This window comes from Corythoichthys intestinalis, chromosome 9 (assembly GCF_030265065.1).
Source record: "Corythoichthys intestinalis isolate RoL2023-P3 chromosome 9, ASM3026506v1, whole genome shotgun sequence".
Classification (NCBI taxonomy): domain Eukaryota; kingdom Metazoa; phylum Chordata; class Actinopteri; order Syngnathiformes; family Syngnathidae; genus Corythoichthys; species Corythoichthys intestinalis.
This window is the reverse complement of record NC_080403.1, coordinates 1754534-1777516: the sequence shown is the minus strand read 5'-3', so window position 1 is coordinate 1777516 and position 22983 is coordinate 1754534. Positions and strand designations below refer to the sequence as shown.

Below are 22983 nucleotides of genomic sequence, written 5' to 3'. Positions count from 1 at the left end.
TAGCCTGTGAAGAATCTTGAACTGTATTAGGCTGTGTCCTATGCAGATTGATGCTCAGCTAGCATCTTACCCTCTAAATTCCTTTCCTGGATGCCAAATTTAACAATCACTCCTGGGTCACCTGTTATTTCCTTCCCCAACATGTGCCTTACAATCTGTAATCTGTACCAATCACAAGTCTCTCTGTCTCCGGAATGCTCCAGTAACCTCTTCTACTCCATCCAGAATTTTTCTGTCTCCTCCACTTCACATCCTACCTGTGGGGGATACCTACTAATCATACATGAAGACACTCTCAATTTCAGGTTTCACCCTTGTCAATCAATTTCTTAACCTCTAACAAACTCTATACTACCATTCCATTTCTCTTGACATTAACACCATAGTAAATTAATTTCCCATAGTAAATTAATTTCAATCCAGCTCCTAGGTTTCTATACTCACTGCCTTTCCACACGCTCACACGCACACATATCTTCCTTCCTCCCGATCATCCTGCCTTTCATGTCATAATCCTCACATTGAAACTCATTATTTTCAGATCTCAGGGCTTGCCTCTCCTCTTTCTGGTTCAGAGTCTGCTGTCCCATTATGCTTTATTTTTATTAATTTTTTTTTAACCTGTCCTGTTCGACTGCATGCCACAGAGAAAGGGAATCTGAGTGGCCTATTGATCAGAACAGTTTTAATGTATCAGAAGGGATTATGTTTTACTCCCATTCTGATTATTCATTGTGGTTCGTTTATTCGGAGAAAGCAGCGAGCAGGAAGGGGTTATGGGGGGGACAGGAAGGAAAATAGAAGAGGAGAGAGAGAGAGACAGAACAGCAGAACAAAAACAACAAGAAATACATTAGACGCCTACACTAATTATGAATATAGGGGTGCTATCATTAGCTAATTGTATTTCGGGTGGACACTCTGTGAGGGACGTTTTGACAGAGGAGAAAGCAGAGGGGGGAGAGTCAAAAAATAGTTGTGACTAGGCGGGATAGAGCTTACACAAATCAGCAATGTGAGGTGTGGAACCCAGCTTTATGTAGTAACATCCTATTCTATGCTGCCAGATCGCCAATCCTGGTACCGCTGTTTTTTCCACTTGAGTGTGTCTAATTGCACCCAGTCATGTGTGAATCCCATCAGACGTGCAATAGTCCTACAGACAAGTGAAAATGCTGCACGTGGGACACCCCCAGTCATGGCCCCTCCCCAGCCAATCTGGGGGGTGAGCCAGCGCGGCCCATCCCTATTCCCGCAGCTCCGGCAAGGGGCCCACCGCCATCCCCCAGGGACCCAAGGTGGTCCCCCGGACCATCCGTGCGCCCATTAACTGGCCATCAGGGAAGGCATGAGGGGACGCGCCACTGGCCCCCATGCCCGCCTCCAACATCTCCTGCCCACCAACCACCGCCGCAAGCCCCTAACCAACACGGCACACTGTGGAATGCCCACGGCTCGCTATGCCCGGTGCAGGACAGGATCCCCACGCAAAGTGGGCGACAATCCGCCAACCCACTAGCACTCAGCCGGTGACCCACACCAGGGGCTCAACGAGGATACCCATAGAGAAGAGAGGGGAAGCCAGAAGCAGGAGAGCGCTGAGAAGCCACCGCTGAGGGGGACCGGTGCCCTGACCCGTCCACCCCCTCAACTGGCAGCCGAGGTGAAGAGAAGGCCCCGCCCTGGGAGACACGTCATAAAGAAAAGTGTGGGACCCACCTACCGCCCTATTACTATGACTGCCAGGTCCCCGACTGGCAGCCAATACCCAGCACCGTGATGGGATTGTGTGGGGACGGTAGTGCAGTGTATGCATTAAAATAGGAGAGCCGGCTGAGGGCAGTGGGACTGCCACATGGATGTTCTTCCCAGCTGCACATCCCAGCGCCCCTCGTCGAAGCTCCCCCTTGGAGTACAATGTATGTGGTGCAATCTCCTTCGTTTTTGATCCACAGTAGCTGAATATCCATCATCATTCACTGCCAAACATTGGACTTCTATTGCCGTTGCTGACAGTGAATCAGTTAAGAGGCTTCTCGTCGAAATGTTTTTGTATGCCATTTAAGAAAACAAAGAGGATTGTTGCTGTATAATAGTATAGTACTGTGTCCCATCTCTGTATAGTTGATCTTAATGTACAATTCACAAGCCTTGCTCACAAGAACAAAGCCTAATTGACAGTAGACCCTATGCATGCGTAGCATTGTTCAAACACATACACACACACACCCAGGCGCACACCCATGCAAACGCACCACCACACAAATGATGCTGAACGATGTTTACTAGAATTGTTCATATTTTAATGAAGGGAATGAACTTGCGTTCACCCACCCACTCATCCACCTACACACAACACTGCATGTATGCGTGTGTAGGTATGTCATCAGGTACATAGAACTAAGCCGGTCGTGATATGCAATAAGTCAAATAATTGCATGGTAAATGAAAATTTCCCGGCTACGTGTGTGCTAACAGAAAAAGGGCTATGTACTTTTGCAACAACTACGGTATACCAACTTTGAGCATAATAACAAATCCGGGAAATATTTAGCAAACCAACTTAAACGTAACAAAGAAAAAACATTAATTACAACAATACAAGATTCGGCCGGCATAATAACACAATCACCAGAAAAAAATTAACGAAACTTTCTATAGCTACTACCAAAACTAATACTCGGTGACAAGTGATCATAACGAAGAAGACATTGACTTATTCGTCTTGACATCCCCCAAATAACTTTAGAAAGCCAACAATTGCTAGATACCCCACTTACCCTCGCTGAACTATGGAATGCTACAAAGAACATGCCAACAGGTCGCACACCGGGGCCCGACGGGTTCTGGACATCATATCTTCAACACTTGGAATATGCTGGCACCACTTTTCTATAGAATGGTTCAAGAAATCCGTGCCAATGGTCAAATTAGAGACAATAAGAACAATGCAGTAATCAAACTACTGCCAAAAGCAAGGAAAGACCTAACCCAACCAGCAAACTATAGACAAATATCCTTAATGAATACAAATATTAAAATTATTGCAAAGGCTTTAGTTACTAGATTTGAACAAATTCTTCCCACTATTATTCATAATGACCAGACCGGCTTTATTAAAGGACTTAACTCTCCAAACAATATAAGACGGCTGTTAAATAGTACAGAAGTGCGCAAGTACAGAAGAGTACAGAATTATAAAGAGAAAGCAATTATCCTCTCTTTGGACGCAGAAAAAGTCAAAGTCAATTGGATTTTTCTCTTCAGTATTTTGAAAAAAAATTGGCTTTGGTGAGCCATTTATCCGCTGGATAAAAACATTCTACAACGCCCCAAAAGTCACTGTCAACATAAATGGGGTCATTTCACAAAGTTTCTGTCTTCAAAGGGGAACTCGACAAGGCTATCCACTCTCGGCCCTATTATTCACTTTATTTATTGAACCATTAGCAATTGCAATAAGACAAAATGCTAATATCAAAGGTATCCGCTTGCAAACATCAGAACACAAAATTAACTTATAAGCAGATGATATACTATTATATCTAGAAAAAACAGAATCCTCCCTTTATGAGATCTTTGAATTTACAGTATAAAGAAATTTTCACAAATATCAGATTATGCTATAAATTGGTCATTGGCCCTTATCAGCAAACTAATGGAATCCTGTAGATCAACCCAGATTTTGGAGTTAATAAAATTCCTATTTATTTTAGCAGATGGGATGATACGGGAATAAACCAGTTACAGCATTTGTTTAAAGATAATACATTCATGTCATATGAAAAAAGTACTACAAGATTTCCAAATCAAAGGGGTCAATTTCCTTCAATACAATAAAATCAGGGCAGCCATCAGAAGCAAATTCCCATCACTAACGGGTACGTTAGACCCACCACCTTTCGTAAATAAAATAGTAAACATCCATCCTCAACAACAACAAAAAATTTTCAAAAGTATGTAGAGCTTTCTCATGTAGCAATTGAAATCGCTCATCATTTTTTTCCCCGCCTACATAGAGGGGGGTTAGCCACAGTGCCATGGGCTTTACACTTATTGATGACACTGCGCACAGTAGACACAGGAACATTCAGGTCTTTGGAGTTGGACTTGTAGCCTTGAGATTGCCCATGCTTCCTCACAATTTTGCTACTCAGGTCCTCAGACAGTTCTTTGGTTTTCAAGGACACAGGAAAGAGGTTGAGTCAACTTTAATCCATTTTAACTGCATACAAGTGTGATTTAGTTATTGCCACCACCTGTTATGTGCCACAGGTAAATAACAGGTACAGTTAATTACACAAATTAGAGAAGCATCACATGATTTTTCAAAGGGTGCAAATACTTCTGTCCGGCCCTTTTTTTACCCGTGTTTTGCCCGGCCGAGTTTTATGTAAAATGATAATGATTTCATTTTTTTCCCCTTTCTCTTTTGTGTTTTTTAATTGCATGCCAAATAAATGAAGATATTACTACCAAAGCATTTGTAATTGCAATCATTTTCTGGGAGAAATTGAGCATTATGTGACAGAATTGCAGGGGTGCCAATACTTTTGGCCAGCACTATAGAGGGAACCTTTCTAGCATTTTCTATTCAAAATGCTCTCCCAAAATGCTCTTCGTACATTAATACAATTTCTTCATTCTACTTACATTATGAGGCAATAACAAAATAGTAATGCACAGACACTAAGGAACCTAACTTTAATCAGATTTCTGGTTTGGAAAAATGAACGCGTTAGATTAGTTGTTACTCAAAGAAAGTAATCCGTTTACTGTAAAGCGTTACTCAGTAAAGCGTTAATGACAACACTATCTTTTAACTCAAGTTAAGCAAGATATAAGCCACACTGGAAAAGCGTAGCTGCGTTTAGTCACAAAATTACGGTACTTTGTACTTATAAAACAAGCAGCGCATTCTAATTAAAATTTGCCCGTGACTAATGCATACTTACTATCTTCATGAAATTAGGTTTCAAAATGAATCATAAATCTGTGTGTTTGTCTCTGGCCAATGCCCAGGGTAGACTCTGACCCAACACCCGGTTCAATAACCACCGGAACACACACACACACACACACACACACACACACACACACACACACACACACACACACACACACACACACACACACACACACACACACACACACACACACACACACACATTTGGGGTCATTGCAGAGTTAATTAAGGCAAGGAACCCCTGGGCATAAATCGTTTACGTTGTCCTAATTTTCTCTATCTTTGCTCACATTTCGTTTCATTACCCATTTGTCTAATTATTTTTTTAGTACAGGTTTCCCTTGACTAATGGTCTGTTTTTATTTGCTTCATCCACGTAATTTTAGTAGGGCAGGTTTTAGTTTCTGAAAGTAAGAATGATAAACTTTACAGATTCATGTGCCCGAGCAAAAAAGCTTAATTGCATTCGTCTGAAGTATGTCTGTTGAGTGTTTATTTTGAACTGAGGTCAACTGCTGCCGTCCATCTGGACACGAGTTGGATGTCCTGCTTTGTCTCCATGTTGTGTGCGTGTGTGTGTGTGTATGTGTGTGTCTTGGCACATGTCTTAAGGAAAACCAGCAGGACTTCCTTTGTTACCAGGGCATATGATATATTGATATGCAAGGGTAATTTGCATGTCACAGCTCTGGCATATTGTGCTGCTGGGGGTAGGAGTGTGCCGTGACAGAGGCTGAAATTGTTGGCTTCGAAAGGGCACATTAGTTCACATTTTAGCCAAAAACAGACTTGGGTCTGAAGGACTGAGCTCACAATTTTTCATTGTGTCATTGTTACTCTCTTTCATTACAATTAATATGGAGCCACAACTGCCCTCCTCTCCAACAAATATAAAATTTAAATGGAAAACTCAAGACGACTGATGTATGTCTTTGCAGAAAAATAAGAGTGAATCATATTAAACTATGTCTAAAAAGGGTTGGTTACATAAAAAGGCCAATCATCCTGTCAGAACTGATCTTAATCCGGAAAAAGGTTATCGTTTGCTGTTTTTTTTTTTTTTTTTTGCCTAACCAGTGAAACCCCAACACACATGCGCGCACAAATATGGGTTCACACTAATTTACCGTGACTGACCTTCCTTCCAGCCATGTCGCATCCATGAGAAATCTCGGATAGCCTCCAGCTGAGGGGGAGCTTTCTCGCCTGCACTACATACGTGGGCAGCTCTGTGTTCCTACGTGTGTGTATTTGTGTGAGAACGAAATCGAGTTTTCAGTATGCATGCTTGCCTAGCCTTCATGCATGATCAGCCCTGTCTTCTCGGTGACCTGTGCATTTTGCGTGTGAATGAGTTCATGCATGGCTGCCGTGTGTTTCAGCTTTTGGTTACGTGTTCATGTGTGACAGGAATGCATGGATTTATTTCGTCAGACAGTCACACATACTGGAAGCAGTGCTGCCAATGGAAATACCAAAAAATGAAGAAAATAGACATCATTTTAATGGAGTAAATATTAGACTTTATGCTTTGGGTGTAGGTCATTGCTTCTGATCGTGCTAAAGTAGCAATATGTAAGAATTGCACTTCAATTATTCATTAAATGTCTCTAATATTTCAATACTTCAAGAAACATGTTTTTGGAAAGACTTCTAACACAGTTCTCAATGGTTAAAGTGAGATCTTCCCATTTTAAGCGTTGATTGTCAGCCCGTAAAAGTTTTTGTTTTGATTCTGCGTTTACAACGGATGTCCCGCCCTCTACCATTAACCAATTATGAGTTAATTTCTTTGTATTTGTCCAGATTGCCATAGCGCTTTAGGGTTCATAAACCAAGGTTGCAGAAATAAGACAAGGATATGCATATACAGTGGGGTAAATAAGTATTTAGTCAACCACTAACTGTGCAAGTTCTCCCACTTGAAAATATTAGAGAGGACTAAAATTGTCAACATGTGTAAATCTCAACAATGAGAGACAGAATGTGGAAAACCCCCCAGAAAATCACATTGTTTGATTTTTAAAGAATTTATTTGCAAATCATGGTGGAAAATAAGTATTTGGTCAATACCAAAAGTTCATCTCAATACTTTGTTATGTACCCTTTGTTGGCAATAACGGAGCCCAAACATTTTCTGTAACTCTTCACAAGCTTTTCGCATACTGTTGCTGGTATTTTGGCCCATTCCCCCATGCAGATCTCCTCTAGAGCAGTGATGTTTTGGGGCTGTCGTTGGGCAACACTGACTTTCAACTCCCTCCTCACCCCGTGGTGACAAAATGATTACAAGAACAGTGAGCAAAAATCCCAGAACCACGTGGGGGGACCTAGTGAATGACCTACAGAGAGCTGGGACCACAGTAGCAAAGGCTACTATCAGTAACACAATACCCCGCCAGGGACTCAAATCCTGCACTGCCAGACATGTCCCCCTGCTGAAGAAAGTACACGTCCAGGCCCGTCTGCGGTTCGCTAGAGAGCATTTGGATGATCTAGAAAAGGACTGGGAGAATGTGTTATGGTGCGATGAAACCAAAAAAGAACTTTTTGGTAGAAACACAGGTTCTCATGTTTGGAGGAAAAAGAATACTGAATTGCACCATACCCACTGTGAAGCATGGGGGTGGAAACGTCATACTTTGGGGCTGTTTTTCTGCATAGGGACCAGGACAACTGATCTGTGTAAAGGAAAGAATGAATGGGGCCATGTAATCGAGATATTTTGAGTGAAAATCTCCTTTCATCAGCAAGGGCATTGAAGATGAAACGTGGCTGGGTCTTTCAGCATGACAATTATCCCAAACACACAGCCAGGGCAACAAAGGAGTGGCTTCGTAAGAAGCATTTCAAGGTCCTGGAGTGGCCTAGCCAGTCTCTAGATCTCAACCCCATAGAAAATCTGTGGAGGGAGTTAAAAGTCCGTGTTGCCAAACGACAGCCCCAAACCATCACGCTCTAGAGGAGATCTGCATGGAGGAATGGGTCAAAATACCAGCAACAGTGTGTGAAAAGCTTGTGAAGAGCTACAGAAAACGTTCGGGCTCCGTTATTGCCAACAAAGGGTACATAACAAAGTATTTAGATGAACTTTGGGTATTGACCAAACACTTATTTTCCACCATTTGCAAATAAATTCTTTAAAAATCAAACAATGTGATTTTCTGTTTTTTTTTCCCACATTGTGTCTCTCATGGTTGAGGTTTACCTTTGTTGACAATTACAGGCCTCTCTAATATTTTCAAGTGGGAGAACTTGCATAATTAGTGGTTGACTAAATGCTTATTTGCCCCACTGTATGTCATGCACTTGCATTGTAATTACGTTTACTTGTACTATAAAAACTGAATTGCACTGAACTGTGGTTACTTGTACTACAAGTTTGCGTACTTGTGTGTACTTCTACCCTGAGTATGTGTACTTAAACTACAAGTACGTGTACTTACGTGTACTTGTACTACAGGAATGTATACTTACTTGTACTACAAGAACGTGTACTTGCAGTATAAGCAGAGCTGGGTAGTAACATTTACTTCAGTAACGTTTCTAGTAAAATATACTTCTAAGAGTAGTTTTACTCTTACTCCGGTACTTTGAGCTACATTAGTTTTTTTCATTTTCCCTCTTTATTCTACTTATTAGATGTTTTTTTTTTTTTTGGCCAGAGAGGCCGACAGTGGCTCAGCCAGTTTCACCAATGAGTTGTTGCAAGAATAAATTATAACAGTTCATTTAGAAAACTTAGTGCTGATAAAAAAAATATAAAAAAAACATCTGTCTAAAAAAACAAAATCAAACATCTAAAGCAGTTACTCACAATGTTACTCATTATTCATTAGTATTGTTTTCACCAAATACTTTTTTTTACTTGTACTTGGGTACAATTTTTTGGATGACTACTTTTACTTTTACTTGACTAATATTATTTTGAAGTAACACTAATCTTACTAGAGGAATATTTTTGGTTACTTTACCCACCTCTGAGTACAAGTACATGTACTTGCATGCACCTGTACTACAAGTTTGTTTACTTGCATGCACTTGCACTACAAGTAGCCTACGTTTACTAGCATGTACTTCTACTACAAATACGTGTAATTACATGTACTACAAGCATGTGTTCTTGTACTACAAGCATGTGTATGTATACTACAACATTTCAGTATTTTGATCCTGGTTACAGTATCATTTTTGGTCACCAGTAGAGGTGCACGATAATTATCCGTCCGATTATTATCGGTCCGATAATAGGAATTATGACGTCATCCCAATAAATCCGATAACAATATATGTTATCGGGGCCTATTAATAAAATTTTTGGCACGGTGTCGGATTGGAACGTGTGCGTTTGTTTCCACTCCCTTTTTTGCCATTATGCAAAGTTTTGTCACTGTTCTAGAGGACATACTTTTCCTTCACGGAGTTATAAACCTTACTATGGCAATTAGCAAATGTTTGCATTTTACAGTGTTATGTTTTGGTTATTGATAGGCTTGCTGTTCTATAATTGTCAGGTTGAGAAAGTTGTTTCATAGACCAACACGACAAGTCTCCTCTCCTCACTTCTTCAAATCAGTCAAGTTTTATCTGCTGAGAAAGCACAAAACCTGTTTGGTTTATGTTTGTTTTAGATCAGTGCTCATTGTTCAGGGGAACACCTCGTCAATGATAATGACTGATTGTGACTGACTCAAATTATATTTGTTTGAAAAAATTAATATGGCCACTTTATTTGAAGTCAAAACTGTTCTTTTCTTTGTTTTGTACATTATAATAATGTTCATGCCATCATGAAAATTCTGGTTCGGTCAAAGGCAAATCTATGCTGAATCAACCACTAGTATTTTTGACCTACAGGTGTTCAAAAACTCAGGTGAATATACATTGAAAAACTATATATATATATATATATATATATATATATATATATATATATATATATATATATATATATTATCGGTTATCGTATCGGTATCGGCCTTGAGGACCAGGAAGTTATCAATATCGTTTTCGGTTTCAAAAAATTGATATCATGCACCCATAGTCACCAGTCTTACATATTGCTCCTTTAAGGTCAGCTGAGAAACCATTATTACCACCTTAAAAACAACATTTGACAAAGCCCGCATCATATGGAATTCTCGCTTTCAATACCCGGTGCTGTTTGTCTTACAAGATGAACAAAGAAAAGATTTAAAATCCACCGCACATCGAACAACGTAGGTGAAACTAATTTAGTATCCGTCATGCAATGTGCAAGGTTCTGCCACTATTTTTAATGTTGTTGACAGTCAGCAACTAGTTTCTCAAAATTTGAATCGTGAGTGCAAAGCATGGCAACTTCACAGAACCACTCACCTAGGTGATATTTTAGGCCATGATATTAATAAATGAGGCACAATGTATAAATTATAGAATCATGGTAAGATAACAGAATCAATTCAATAAGTTCTGTTCTGTTTTTAGATTAAGTAATATATTTATTCAGTACTGTATATTTCCAAAACATTTTTTATTTGCACCATAATTGACTGGTATTACGTATATACAGACGAATGGCTTAATTTTTCTTCTTTCTCGTAGAATATCCATATCAAAGTGAGTATTCATTCATTATCCATTGCGCTTATCCTCACAAGGGTCACAGGGGATCTGTAGCCGATTCCATTTGATTTTGAGCAGGGAGGAGGGTTTAGGTGCAAGTGGGTATGAATTAGAGGTGGGAATCTTTGGGCACCTCACGATTCGATTACAATTACAATTCAGAGGCTACGATTCGATGATAAGTCGATTATTGATGATAGAATAGATCATAAAAATTCATGGTAATTTCATTTTCATGAGCTATATATAAGGTCTGTTGTTAGTGAAAAATGGATCGTCTTGGACTGAACGTCCCTTTAAGTCCCATTTTAAAACAGTATTTTCAGGAGAGTATTTCCTTAAAATGGCGAAAAACAAGTGTGGTTCTTACTTTTTCTGATTAAAAATAATAAAAAGAAAGTATTTTCCCCCCCGCATTTCATTGTTATTTTTAAAATACGAAATTAAACGTAATTAAAGTGTTCATAATTTCCTCTTAAAATTAATTTAGCTGGTATACATTCAATAACGTGACAAACTCTTCATCTTTTGTTTGAAAATGAAACAGATTGTGTTAAATGAGAGACCCCCACCATTATTTTTCAGCGTAACAATATCTCTCATACCATCGGACAGAATCTGATACAGGATTAATTGCAGTCCTAATATATTCTATACACACGTCATGTTGTGCATTAACTTTTTAGGGGTGGCACTGGCTTACTTTAGGTTGTTTAGATTGTAATTTCTGTAAGCGCACGATTTATTAACATTTTATTTTCTTTATACACTTACACTTGACATTCCTATTAAATCCCGGACATGTGTTTGTTCAGTGTGCGTGTGTGTGAATATGTTTGACTGCGGTGCGTGTCTTCGGCTTATTAATAATTCATTAGGAGGGAGGGGTAAATGTGAGGGGGCGTTGACAGATGGAGAACAGTCTGAGAGGGAGAGCAGAGATTACACACTACCGGAGAAGCACTGAGATTTGATGGAGCTTGAGAAATACAGAGACAAGATGAATTAAGTAAAGATGGATAGTAAATAGCGCAACAAAATATTTGCATGTGTCACTCATCTGGTCTATTTGATAGAGAGCTGTCCAAGTTTTATTTCATTTTATTTATCATTTTTGTAAAGACGTTGATGGAGATATTACAGTGCGTGGCAAACCGGATAGAAGAGTTACATTGAGAAAGGTAATTTTGTGTACATTTATATTTGTGTTTGTGCATTCGTACATGTTTAATTTGTCTTCTTTGCTGAGTAGTTTCAAAACAACATGTATTTTTGATACATCATTTTCCCCCTGATGTCAGTTCTTTTGATCTCCGTATTCAACCATCACTTGAAATGGTTTACTGGTGTTATATTTATTATAGTGCAGAACATTTTTATATTTCTAGGTCATCTTTAAGTGATTTTAAAAATCGTTTTCATTTGGAGGCTGTTTGAATGTAGGGAACTGCCACGTGGTTTCATCTGTCAGTACTGACTTTCTCGGCCAATGTGTACGCACACACACATGCACCCCCCCCCCCCCCCACACACACACACACACATGGAATCACAAACAGGATGATCTTTCCAGTCACCAGTAATTGGAAATTTATGTTTGTTATTGGTTTGTGTGCATTCTATTTCTTCGGCAGTTATTGGTTGTCATTTGATATACAGAACAATAAATCTGTCATTTTTAAATCTGCCTGAGATTTATAAGAGATTGAGCTCTTGTGTGAAAAGGTAGCTGACAATTTTCTTTTTGTAGCACGTGAATATACATTATATTCAGCTGTTTTTTATTGTCTGGATTATTTTTGTGGTAGTCCAGAATTCTAAAAGGAATTGCTGCTGATTTCAGTGAACATACCAATTTAAATGTGATGTTTGTGTCATGTCCCGGGCTACATTGAAAATTTGTGAACGTGATGGGGATTATTCTATCGAAAGTGTTTTTTTTAATGGGTGTATTTTTGTGTGTAGCTCATGGATGTCCAGTATTCAGGAGGTACAGTGGCACACAAATTACAGACAAGCACATGTACTCCCACACGCATGTACACACAAATACATGCAGGCATGCACACGCACACAAATACAGCCCTTTCTTTGTTCTGGAGCACTGTGGAGCTGAGGTTAATGCACCCAGAAAAAGAAACCGAGAGAGCGAGCCAACGAGAAAGACTCTAATAGCCAGTGTGGTCTTTTGGTCTTTCAGTCTTTCAATGCAAATGTTTTGTTGAGAGGTCTCATGTGTCTCCCAACCATTCCCATAGTTGCCACGAGGGGGAAAATAATAGGAAAAAACAAATTCTTATCTAAAAGCCATGCTCAGGCAATTCTGTTGTGTGTAAACGTTTAAATTGAAGTCTTCAGTTCTAAAACAAGAGAGTTTAACTTTGAATAGTCTTCCACTTGGTTGGGTTGCCTGTACTATTGGTGAAGTTTTGTAATCAAGGGCCTTTTCAGAATGGCTGGGGGTTGAGGCAAAGTGACACAATTACATTACGTAATGAATTTGCACAATATTTGATGGCCAGCCATGGATCCTATGCAATCATCCGTTAGAAATGGAAAAATAATAGTGAAGTCTCCTAAGTAGAGATGGGAATCGAGAACCAGTTCCTATAGAGAACTGGTTCTGTGTGTTTCAATTCCATGGAATTGTCTGACAATTTATCCAACAATTCTCTTATAGATTCCAACCATTACGATTTACATCACGTAATTTACACATGTTACACACATTTGATTCAGCAAGTAAGACAACATGATTACTCAAAGACAGATCACTCACCAAGTATAATCTGAGGAGTCCTCGCCGAGTGGTTGTGCATTGAGTTTCACTGGCCAGGTGGTTATTCATGAGACTACTTAAAGAAAGGGGGATTTTTCCCAAAAACTCTATTAATGGGTCTATCGTATTCCTCGTCGAATACTCTATAAGAAAAATATAACATACATATATACATCTATAATAATCGTAAACAATTTTATTAGCAATTTTAATACTCCTGTTAGAAAGGTTCCTTGGGTATGCGTTAATTCCCATAGCAACCAGTCAGTTACTTCCTGTTATTGTCCTACGTCACACGCGCTGCATATTCTGGGACTGAGAATAGGCGAAAGGTGCGCATTTCGAGCAGAGTGCGGCCACCTGTTGAGATTCGTGCGAGGAAGTGTTAATCTGTGTGCGTCCATGAACAAATGTAAGTATTTCCTCTTCATGTCATAAAGTTCTTATGATAAGTTGGAGCCGTTATCAATGCGACCGTTTTGTGTTTTTACTGCTCCCGCTCGTCATCGCTGCGTCGAGGAGGGCGTTGTTTACTTTATATTCTCGTTGCACATTTGTGTTAAGAGGGAATATGTTAGTTTAGCATTTTAAGATGATGTTGTACATCCATATGAGTGTAAAGTGCTTTCTTTTTGCCACTTTTATGGCCAAGATGACTGCACGTGCACGCAGGGTGCTTCCGGGTTGTGTGTGCGCACTCGTGCCCCCCCACCTTTGTGTTCATTATACTGTGCGAGTCATGTATCCAATTTGCATTGGTTATTGCATCAGCTCTAATATGATGCATTTTTCCTTCCTTTCAGAACCACACATATACTCACAAATTCCAATCTTCCTCCACACACACATAAAAATACATCAACATCTTTCCATGCATGCTCTCATCTGCTCATTGAGTGATTCTCATATCAAGTGCCATTGCATGTATATAGTTCTGCCTGTTGCCAAGTTGGATTAAAAGTGCCAAAGACCAACTACATTCTCCGCTCCTTGTGTTCTAACCGACACCCCGAGGTGAATGAACCATAAAACGTATTGAACCCAGAACTTCATACTGTCCATTAGTCCAAATTAGAATCGATAAGGGAATCGATAAATAATCGAATCGTTAAGCAATATTGATAATGCAATGAGAATCGTAAAAATCGTATCAATTCCCATTCCTACTCCTAAGTGCTCTTCTTCTTGTTCTTTTGTTAAAAGACACAACGACGAATACATCATACATATATGTGCTGAAGGGGAGGACATGCATTTAGTTTACGATTCTCGTCACGCCAGGATCCACGTTTTCTTCTTGACCGACTTTAATGGACGTTAAGAACAAATATACAATGTCACTATTTTAACTACACTTGCTTAGATGCTAAGGGTCTTTTAACGCACTCTGATAATGAAACTAACGAACATATGACAACTACATGCACGATACAAAAATGAACATTTCTACTGTTCTCTTCTTTTTAGAAAAGTGGGACATAGTTTTTCCTTTTAGGAAAAATGACGCTTACCAAAGCACGGGAAGTCTAGATTATTATGCTATTAAAGACAACAATTCCATGTCCAACCTTATATGCTTGTTGAATATTTCATTGCTCTCACAGTAGCAACCCAACACAAGTATTAACACAACTTGAACAAGCTATTTAAAATACAAAGTAATTCAATGAAAAACAGTAAATGCAGTGCAAACTAAGCGTGTCTTCTTAAAAATATGTTCGTACACTGTCAATATCTTTGAATGAAAAGTAAGACGTTAACAGCTTACGTTAACGGCTTTGTACCATAATTTTTGGACTATAAGCTGTTATTTTTTCCACTTATTTTGAAGCCTGCGGCTTATAGTCCAGTACGGCTTATTTGTTGATTTATTTGGGTTAATAGATAACTCTTGATTTGACAGTGGCGTCATAAGACTGTAATAAGCCCATCATAATTATGACGACACTAACATGGGCATTACTGAATGCTTATGACGCATGTCTTTAAGTGTCATCTGGCAAATTATGTCACGAACTACATCCATTCAAAAGTGAGATAATTTGCCGGATGACACTTAATGACATCTGTTATTAGCATTTATTAACGGTCATGTCAATGTCATGTCATTATTATGATTGTCTCATGACAGTCTTATGGCGCCACTGTCAAATAAAGTGCTACCAAATACCATAACCAGCAATTAATGAAACAACTGGAACAGTAACTGAAGAAATAATTAGCACAGAACATGAATTTTGATTGTTATTTATATCTGTAGTGCTTTAATGCATGCTAGGGGGCATGTTGGAAGACAACAGTGTTGAAAGCAGGTGGCAACAGAGGTTGACTGTCTCCCCCAAGGGAGCAGGGATGGCCAAATGAAGCTTCTTGAAGCAATGAAGCTTTGCAGCCAATTGGTTCAAAGCTTCATTGTAGTTCATTTGGTCTTATGACAGTTTTTACGATGACGCTGTCAAATAAAGTGTTGCCGGTGAATATCTTTTGGTGTAAATATCCCATAATACAGTGAGGACAGCTGCAGCTTATGGTCGAGTGCTGCTTATCTATGAAAAATGTGTTTTCGTGTCAAATTTGGTGGGTGGTGGCTTATAATCAGGTGCGCCTTATAGTCCGAAAATTACAGTAGTTGTATACTTTATGTGCTGCATATGAACTTCTGGTTTATTTCCATTTACAACTTGCATGATGATTGTTTAAGGCAGGTCCACAATGTTTTGTGCATCTTTGCAGGCATTTTGGTTGGAACTAAAACTGCATGGCAACTTTTGAATGACCCTGTTCAGTGTTGTTTTCATCTAAGATGACAGTAATGAAAATATTTTGTCAACGAACACTTTTTACATAACGATGACGAGACGATAACGAGCAAAAATTTTTTTTTGGGAGACTAAAACATAACGAGCCGAATGTCAGTTTTCGTCTGATGGGAAAAAAATGTGCAACAGTTTCCGTCACATATCCGTGTGACATAAAATGTGTGACATTTTATGTGTAGTTAGCCTGTATTATAGCAGTGTCTGGTTGTGTCACTTGTGACCTGCTGCACCCTCCCTTATCCCCCTTACCTACTCACCAGTGTGTCGACTTCAGATTTGTTTTCTTGGCCGGAGAGAATATGCAATGTTTCTTTAGCCTGTGCTAACTCTGCTGAATGATCATGACACACTAAATGTAACTTGTAGTGTTAGCATAGCATTCGCGTTAGCATTAGGGTAATGCTAACGGCGAACGTCCTCTTAAACTCTCGGACAACTATTTTTTACATACAGCTTGTGGCGTCCAGGTGGATGTAATTAACTGAAAATACTGCACTGTTTTCCTGCTGAGCAGGGGTGGATAGAGTAGCCAAAACTGCTTATATGCTTATTTTTTTGTTGGATTTATTTATTTATTTTTTTAAACAATGGTATTTTTTTCTGAGCACAAAATTATTGATATTAACTGTTGTTCTAAAAATAAAGCCATTACATAATGACATTAAGCTAAAGGGAAAAAAAAAAAAATCATTGAATTCCAATCAGAGAAAAAATATACATAAATGAGGCATTATTCTTCCAAAGAGCATAAGTGTCCTCTGGTGGAGAAAATAGTTCCTAGTTTGAATAGTGAAGAATTACTCATTTGAAATTAAAAGGATCACATCTCCGGTTTTCCGTGGTCATTCGGTGCCAAATAAAAACTGGGAGAGAGGTTAAAATCTGCACTTTTGAGTCATGATGAGGGCAGTGCTCTATATCAAATACTTCATTTTTTATGGTGCGACACCACATAATTGAAAAGGCTGGCGTGAAGATAGAACGGCAAATTTGCGTCTGATTGGTATAATGGAGTCATGTGACTATTGTTGTGACATCTCATTGGTGAAATCGGTAGAGCTACTTGCTACTACTACAGCTGCTACAGCTACTTGGAATTGCTGGCAAAAAAAAAAAAAAAAAAATTGATATGTACGATGAAGAGGAAAAATGTAACGACTCCTATGTAGCTCAAAGTAGCGGAGTTAGAGTAGCGTTTTTTTCTTCACAAATCTACTCAAGTAAAAGTAAGAAGTATATCTTAGTAAAACTACTCTTAGAAGTACATTTTTCTCAAAAAGTTACTCAAGTAAATGTAACAGTACTTGTAACGCGTTACTACCCACCTCTGCTGCTGTGTATGCTACAATATGTGCTCGTCTGTCAAAGGTTTCCAACTATTTCAATGAACATTTTATTTTATTTTTGGAATTAATTTTTTAAATTTTACAGACGAAAACATGTATAGTAAACGTCGACTAAAACCACAAGAAATTAGTCTTGACTTTTCGTGAACAAAAACTAGACACACATTTTGAGATGACTAAAAATGACTTAAATTGTTATCATCCAAAAGACTAATAACAAGATGAATATGAAAAGGGCTACCAGAAACACTGACCGTTAAATAATATAATGCATTTTTATTGACTAATAACGAGGTTAATATCATTGTAACTGCATGAAAATCCCTTTTTTTCTTAGAATGAAGCATCTTATTTGTAGTAACATATTGTTTTCCTACCGTGTATATCTGCTTTGGATGATTTATGTAATAGTGGAGATTTAGCGGCAGGGATGGCTCCTCAGTTAATCTGTTGGCTGAGAGCGAGAGTGACATTACAGTACGAGTCCCACACATGTCGATGCATGTGATGCCAAATAGAACTATGTTTACGTCTTCCTTTAAATTGATATAACATACATCTAAAATGAAAGTACAACCGGCCTATGTTTTAGAAGATACAGTAAGTACATATAGGATCAAATATGTGATTTTTTTTCTGAATATCGTTCAAATGTAATAAATTGAGGAATTATTAAGTTTAAACAAGCAATATTGTCTGGTCAGACATGACCGCTTTTTAACGATTAAGTTATTTATGAAAATAATTTGTAGACCGTGAATTTGAAATGGTTAATTATACAGTGATCGTTAAAGAAGGAAGATGAGGATGCTTCATACGAGTCCAGGTGGGAATCCAGATGTTATGCCCGCTAGCCAGGTACTTAACCTACATTGCTGCTCATGCTTCTGTCAGTGCATGTGTGTGATATAAGGCTCGGGGATACATCTGTCTGCTTCACTAAGACACTGTGTCATAGATGTTACACTCTGGAGCTGGCAGTGACAGCCTACATTTAGCACCATGCAACTGTGCTCTGGGTGAATTTAAAACCCTGAAGTCAACTGAGCCAGGCTTCAACACACCTGTGACCATAATATATTCAAGTGATATTGAAAATGGGTGGCTGGATGAGTAGGAAAGGAACACTACTTGATACAACAACAACTACTACTTCTACTACTACTACTTCTACTGTATGCTAGGGGTGTGACAATAACTTTGTAGTCCAAAAGGTTATCGATATGCTCCCACCATGAATCGATATATCGTTTTAAAAAGGTGTCACTGTTTAAAAATAAAGGGAACCAATCGATTGGTACCAAAGTGTTCCATTAGAATAGTGTCTACATTAGCTAACTGGGTGTCATTGACGGTGCTAGATATCTACTGTAATTTTTGGACTATAAGGCGCACCTGACCATAAGCCGCCACCCACCAAAATGACACGAAAACGGCATTTGTTCACAGATAAGCTGCACTGGACTATTAGCTTCATCTGTCCTCTCTATATCATTAGATATTTACTCTAAAAGATATTAACCGGTAACACTTTATTTGACAGCGTCATCATAAGACTCTCATAAGACCAAATAAACCACCATGAAGCTTTGAACCAAATGGCTGCAAAGCTTCATTGCTTCAAGAAACTTCATTTGACCATCACTGCTCCCTTGGGGGAAGACAGTCAACTTCTGCTGCCACCTGCTGTCAACACTGTTGTCATTCAACATGCCTTCTAGCATGCATTGCAGCGCGACAGATGTAAATAACAATCAAAATTCATGTTAAGTGGTAATTATTTCTTCAGTTACTCTTCCAGTTGTTTCATTAATCTTTAGCTCTGGTATTCTGTAACACTTTATCTGACAGCGTCATCATAAGACTCTAATAAGACCGAATGAACCACCGTGCTTTGAACCAAATAGCACGCAAGCTTGTTCAATCACGCGTCTTTACAGCAACGTAACAAATGACGTATTTGACATAGAGCGCTGCCCTCAACATGAATCGAAATTGCGGATTTAAAACTCCCAGTTTTTATTTGGCACTGATTGAGTTATGATCCTTTTAATTTCATGATAGTAACTACAGTATTCACTACTCAAACTAGTAACTATTTTCTCCACTGGATGGCAGGGCACTCATGCGCTTTGGACGAATAATGCTTCAATACTGTTTTTTTTCTCTCTTTAATGATTCCCCCCCCCCCCCCCCCCCCCCTTGGCTTAATGTGGTTATGAAATGTGTTATCGTACAGTATTATTATAGCAACAGTTCATATAGATAAGTTTGTGCTGAGAGAACAAAATACTATTGTTAAAAAAAAAATAAAAAAATAAAAGCAGTTACTCAAAATGGGACTGATTACTTAATTACTTGATTCTTTTCACTGGATACTTTTTTACTTGTACTTGAGTACATTTTTTGGATGACTACTTTTACTCTTACTTGAGTAATATTATTTTGAATTAACGCCATTCGTACGTGAGTAAATTTTTAGCCACTCTACCCACCTCTGCGTATCGTGAGGTACCAAGAGGTTCCCACCCCTACTAAATACTGAACGGAACACCACGTTTCCTAATGTGTTGCATTTTGGCTGCTCTCTGTCCAAAACGCACTTTAGGGGTGACTGTATTTTTCCCTCTGTGAGTCTCTTAATCGGCTGGGACAAAGGACTCAGCTTGCCAATGGCCAGTGGTCCATTCATTCGTGAAATAGTTCATTTAATTTGGGACCAAAGATGCTTGTGAAAATGGCCATGTTTTTTTCTTTTCTGATTCCAACTCAAAATGTAGCCTTTTTCCAGATGGCATGGCTTGGTGTTTTTCATGCCAATGTGTACCATGTGGTTTAACAAGCTACATTTGTAATGCTGCAATAAGTAGAACAAGTCGGTTTTCATGTTTCTTTGCATTTTTACCTCACTCACTAACTTGCGTACATCACTGTTGGGCACATCTACAATTGAGAAAGTTTACACATATGGCCTGATTGGGATACATCGTTTTTTGACGTGCACTTAGGTCTGCAACAACAAGGAGGCTTCTTTCCATTTCCTCCAATGAAACATGCTGACATTCACCTCACGTCAGTGCATATACGTCTGTCTGCCTGCACCATTCGTGCACTGGTGACTTGGGATGTCTTGATCCGATCGCGTGATTGGAAATCAGGCCGATGACGCCGTTTTGCAGAGGATCGGAATTAGGTGAAAAGGATCAGATTTATTATTATTATTTTTTAAATACAGTATGTTCATGTTTGTCTGCTCCATGCTTGTACAGCATCTAACCTTCTCTCCTGCTAGTTTAGCAGTGCTCTGAACTTTTTTCTCCCCTTGTTTTTTCTCCACAAGTGCAGCTGTTTGGTTCCTGATATTAATGATGATTGACAGGTTTATAGCTTTGATCTAGCGAGAGAAGGCTCGGTAGCTCTACGATCAAAGGCACAAATCCTATTTTAATTTACGTCATAGACAATTTCAAACTCCTTGGTGATACATCATTGTTGCAACGTTAAAAGGCTTTCAGGTCTACCATTTTGCATTTCCAAGTTTTGACCAATGCTGGCACATAGAATATACTCTTGTAAACAAATTATTGAGTTTAGTTTTCCTTTAAACAAAACTATTTTCTCACTAAAACACATGATTAATCCTTAGTTTGTAGTAGAGGTTAGATTTTGTGCCCACAATTTAAGCACTCACGTTCGGGTCAGGTCGGGTCGGGCCGCCATGCCGGACTAATAAATTATTTAAAAAAACAAAAAAAAAAAAAACAAAAATGGAGAGCATGCTCTCTGTATTGCGCTTTTGCTTGTGCGTGTGCACGAACGCCGTGGCGCCAGCCGCTTTTTCTTCTTGTCCTCCCGCTGCACGGCCGAGGCGCCGCCCTCTCCTGTTCCCTCTCCTTGTCAGAGAGGCGCGTCCATGTGAGAACAATATCCCACACACTCAGAAATATGTTTAACAAACTTTCCCAGCGTTATTTCGTTGTGTGAATGCTTTGATAATTCTAAAAAAAATATGTAGATTATTTAAACATTAAGAAAACTTGCGTTTTTTTCTGCCAACTCGAAGAAATGAAAATAAATTGCTGCTGCTGCGTTTTTTCCGCGTCACTCAAAAAAAAAATAAAAAAAAAATAAATAAAAAAAATGGAGAGCAGGCTCTCTGTATTGCGCTTTTGCTTGTGCGTGTGCACGAACGCCGTGGCGCCGGCCGCTTTTTCTTCTTGTCCTCCCGCTGCACGGCCGAGGCGCCGCCCTCTCCTGTTCCCTCTCCTTGTCAGAGAGGCGCGTCCATGTGAGAACAATATCCCACACACTCAGAAATATGTTTAACAAACTTTCCCAGCGTTATTTCGTTGTGTGAATGCTTTGATAATTCTAAAAAAAATATGTAGATTATTTAAACATTAAGAAAACTTGCGTTTTTTTCTGCCAACTCGAAGAAATGAAAATAAATTGCTGCTGCTGCGTTTTTTCCGCGTCACTCAAAAAAAAAAAAAAAAAAAAAAAAAATCGGGTTTTTCGGGCTCGGGCCTGCAAATCTAGTTAAGTGATCGAGCTTGGGCCGGGTCGGGCCTCAATACCAGCGGGCCGTGTCGGGTCGGGCTGGATTTTTTAGACGCCAAACTAGGCTCTAGTTTGTAGGTTTTAACATCTCAGTGTTTTCTAGGATTTGTTAACCTCTATCAGTGTCTGTTGGTTTGTCCAACAGACACAGTTGGTCATATTTTTCCCCTACCTCCCTGAATGTCATTTTCCGCATAGGCTCAGAAATATTTACACATATTCTCTTTTGTATCCCCTAAGGGTGTGACATTATATCAAGAAAGTGATATCGTTCGATACTTTCTGTCACACTTTGTTGTTATGTTATACTGTCAATACATCGTTTTAAAAGGTGTCGCTTGAAGGAATCTGACCTTTCACCCAGATTGCCAGAATCACGCCAGCCGAACTGCCGGAACCGCGCTAGCACAATTCCAACGACCCGGGCCGGCGGAACTCTAACAACCTGGCCAAAAGGCCAAACTCCGTGCGGTCATCTTAATCTTAACCCCTTGTAGGCTTCGAAACACAAGTTGACAATTTAGTCGGCAGCAATCAATCAGAACAGAGAGACCCAGGCGAGGAGGCACGCTGGCTCCAGGGTCACCATATCACCATATGTCAACAAAAGGTTCCTGAGAAAAATGACAACGATTAGTTAAACATTCAGTCTTTTAAAGGCTCCGGTGAGGCGGGCTGTGGTCCAGAAGAAGAGTGTGTTTAGGCGTTGTTTAGGACTATTGTCTGTTTGTCGATTGGACAGGAGGATTCGGGCGTTAGTGTTGTCAGAGCAACGAGGATTTTGCTATCCTCAGAGCCACGTGAGTGCTGAGTGTTCACTTCTCTGTTGCGGGTTCCTCCGTATCAGATGTTCCTTGTGGCAAGACAAGATGTCCTGCCATTTGTTTTGGAATGTCAGGAAGAGCTGAC

At 39.3% G+C, this 22983-nt stretch overlaps 1 protein-coding gene across 16 annotated transcripts in view; it reads left to right on the top strand.

Annotated features, from left to right (window-relative positions):
• nfasca (neurofascin homolog (chicken) a) overlaps window positions 1-22983 on the top strand; it is a 280053-nt gene that overhangs the window by 63700 nt on the left and 193370 nt on the right. For 2 of the 16 annotated variants that reach the window (XM_057846443.1, XM_057846457.1), the window contains exon 1: window positions 11511-11751. The exons of the other annotated variants lie outside the window; for them this stretch is intronic. The gene's annotated coding sequence lies outside the window, so the exon portion shown is untranslated. Of the gene's footprint in view, window positions 1-11510; window positions 11752-22983 lie in introns of those variants that run through there. 16 annotated transcript variants of the gene reach the window in all.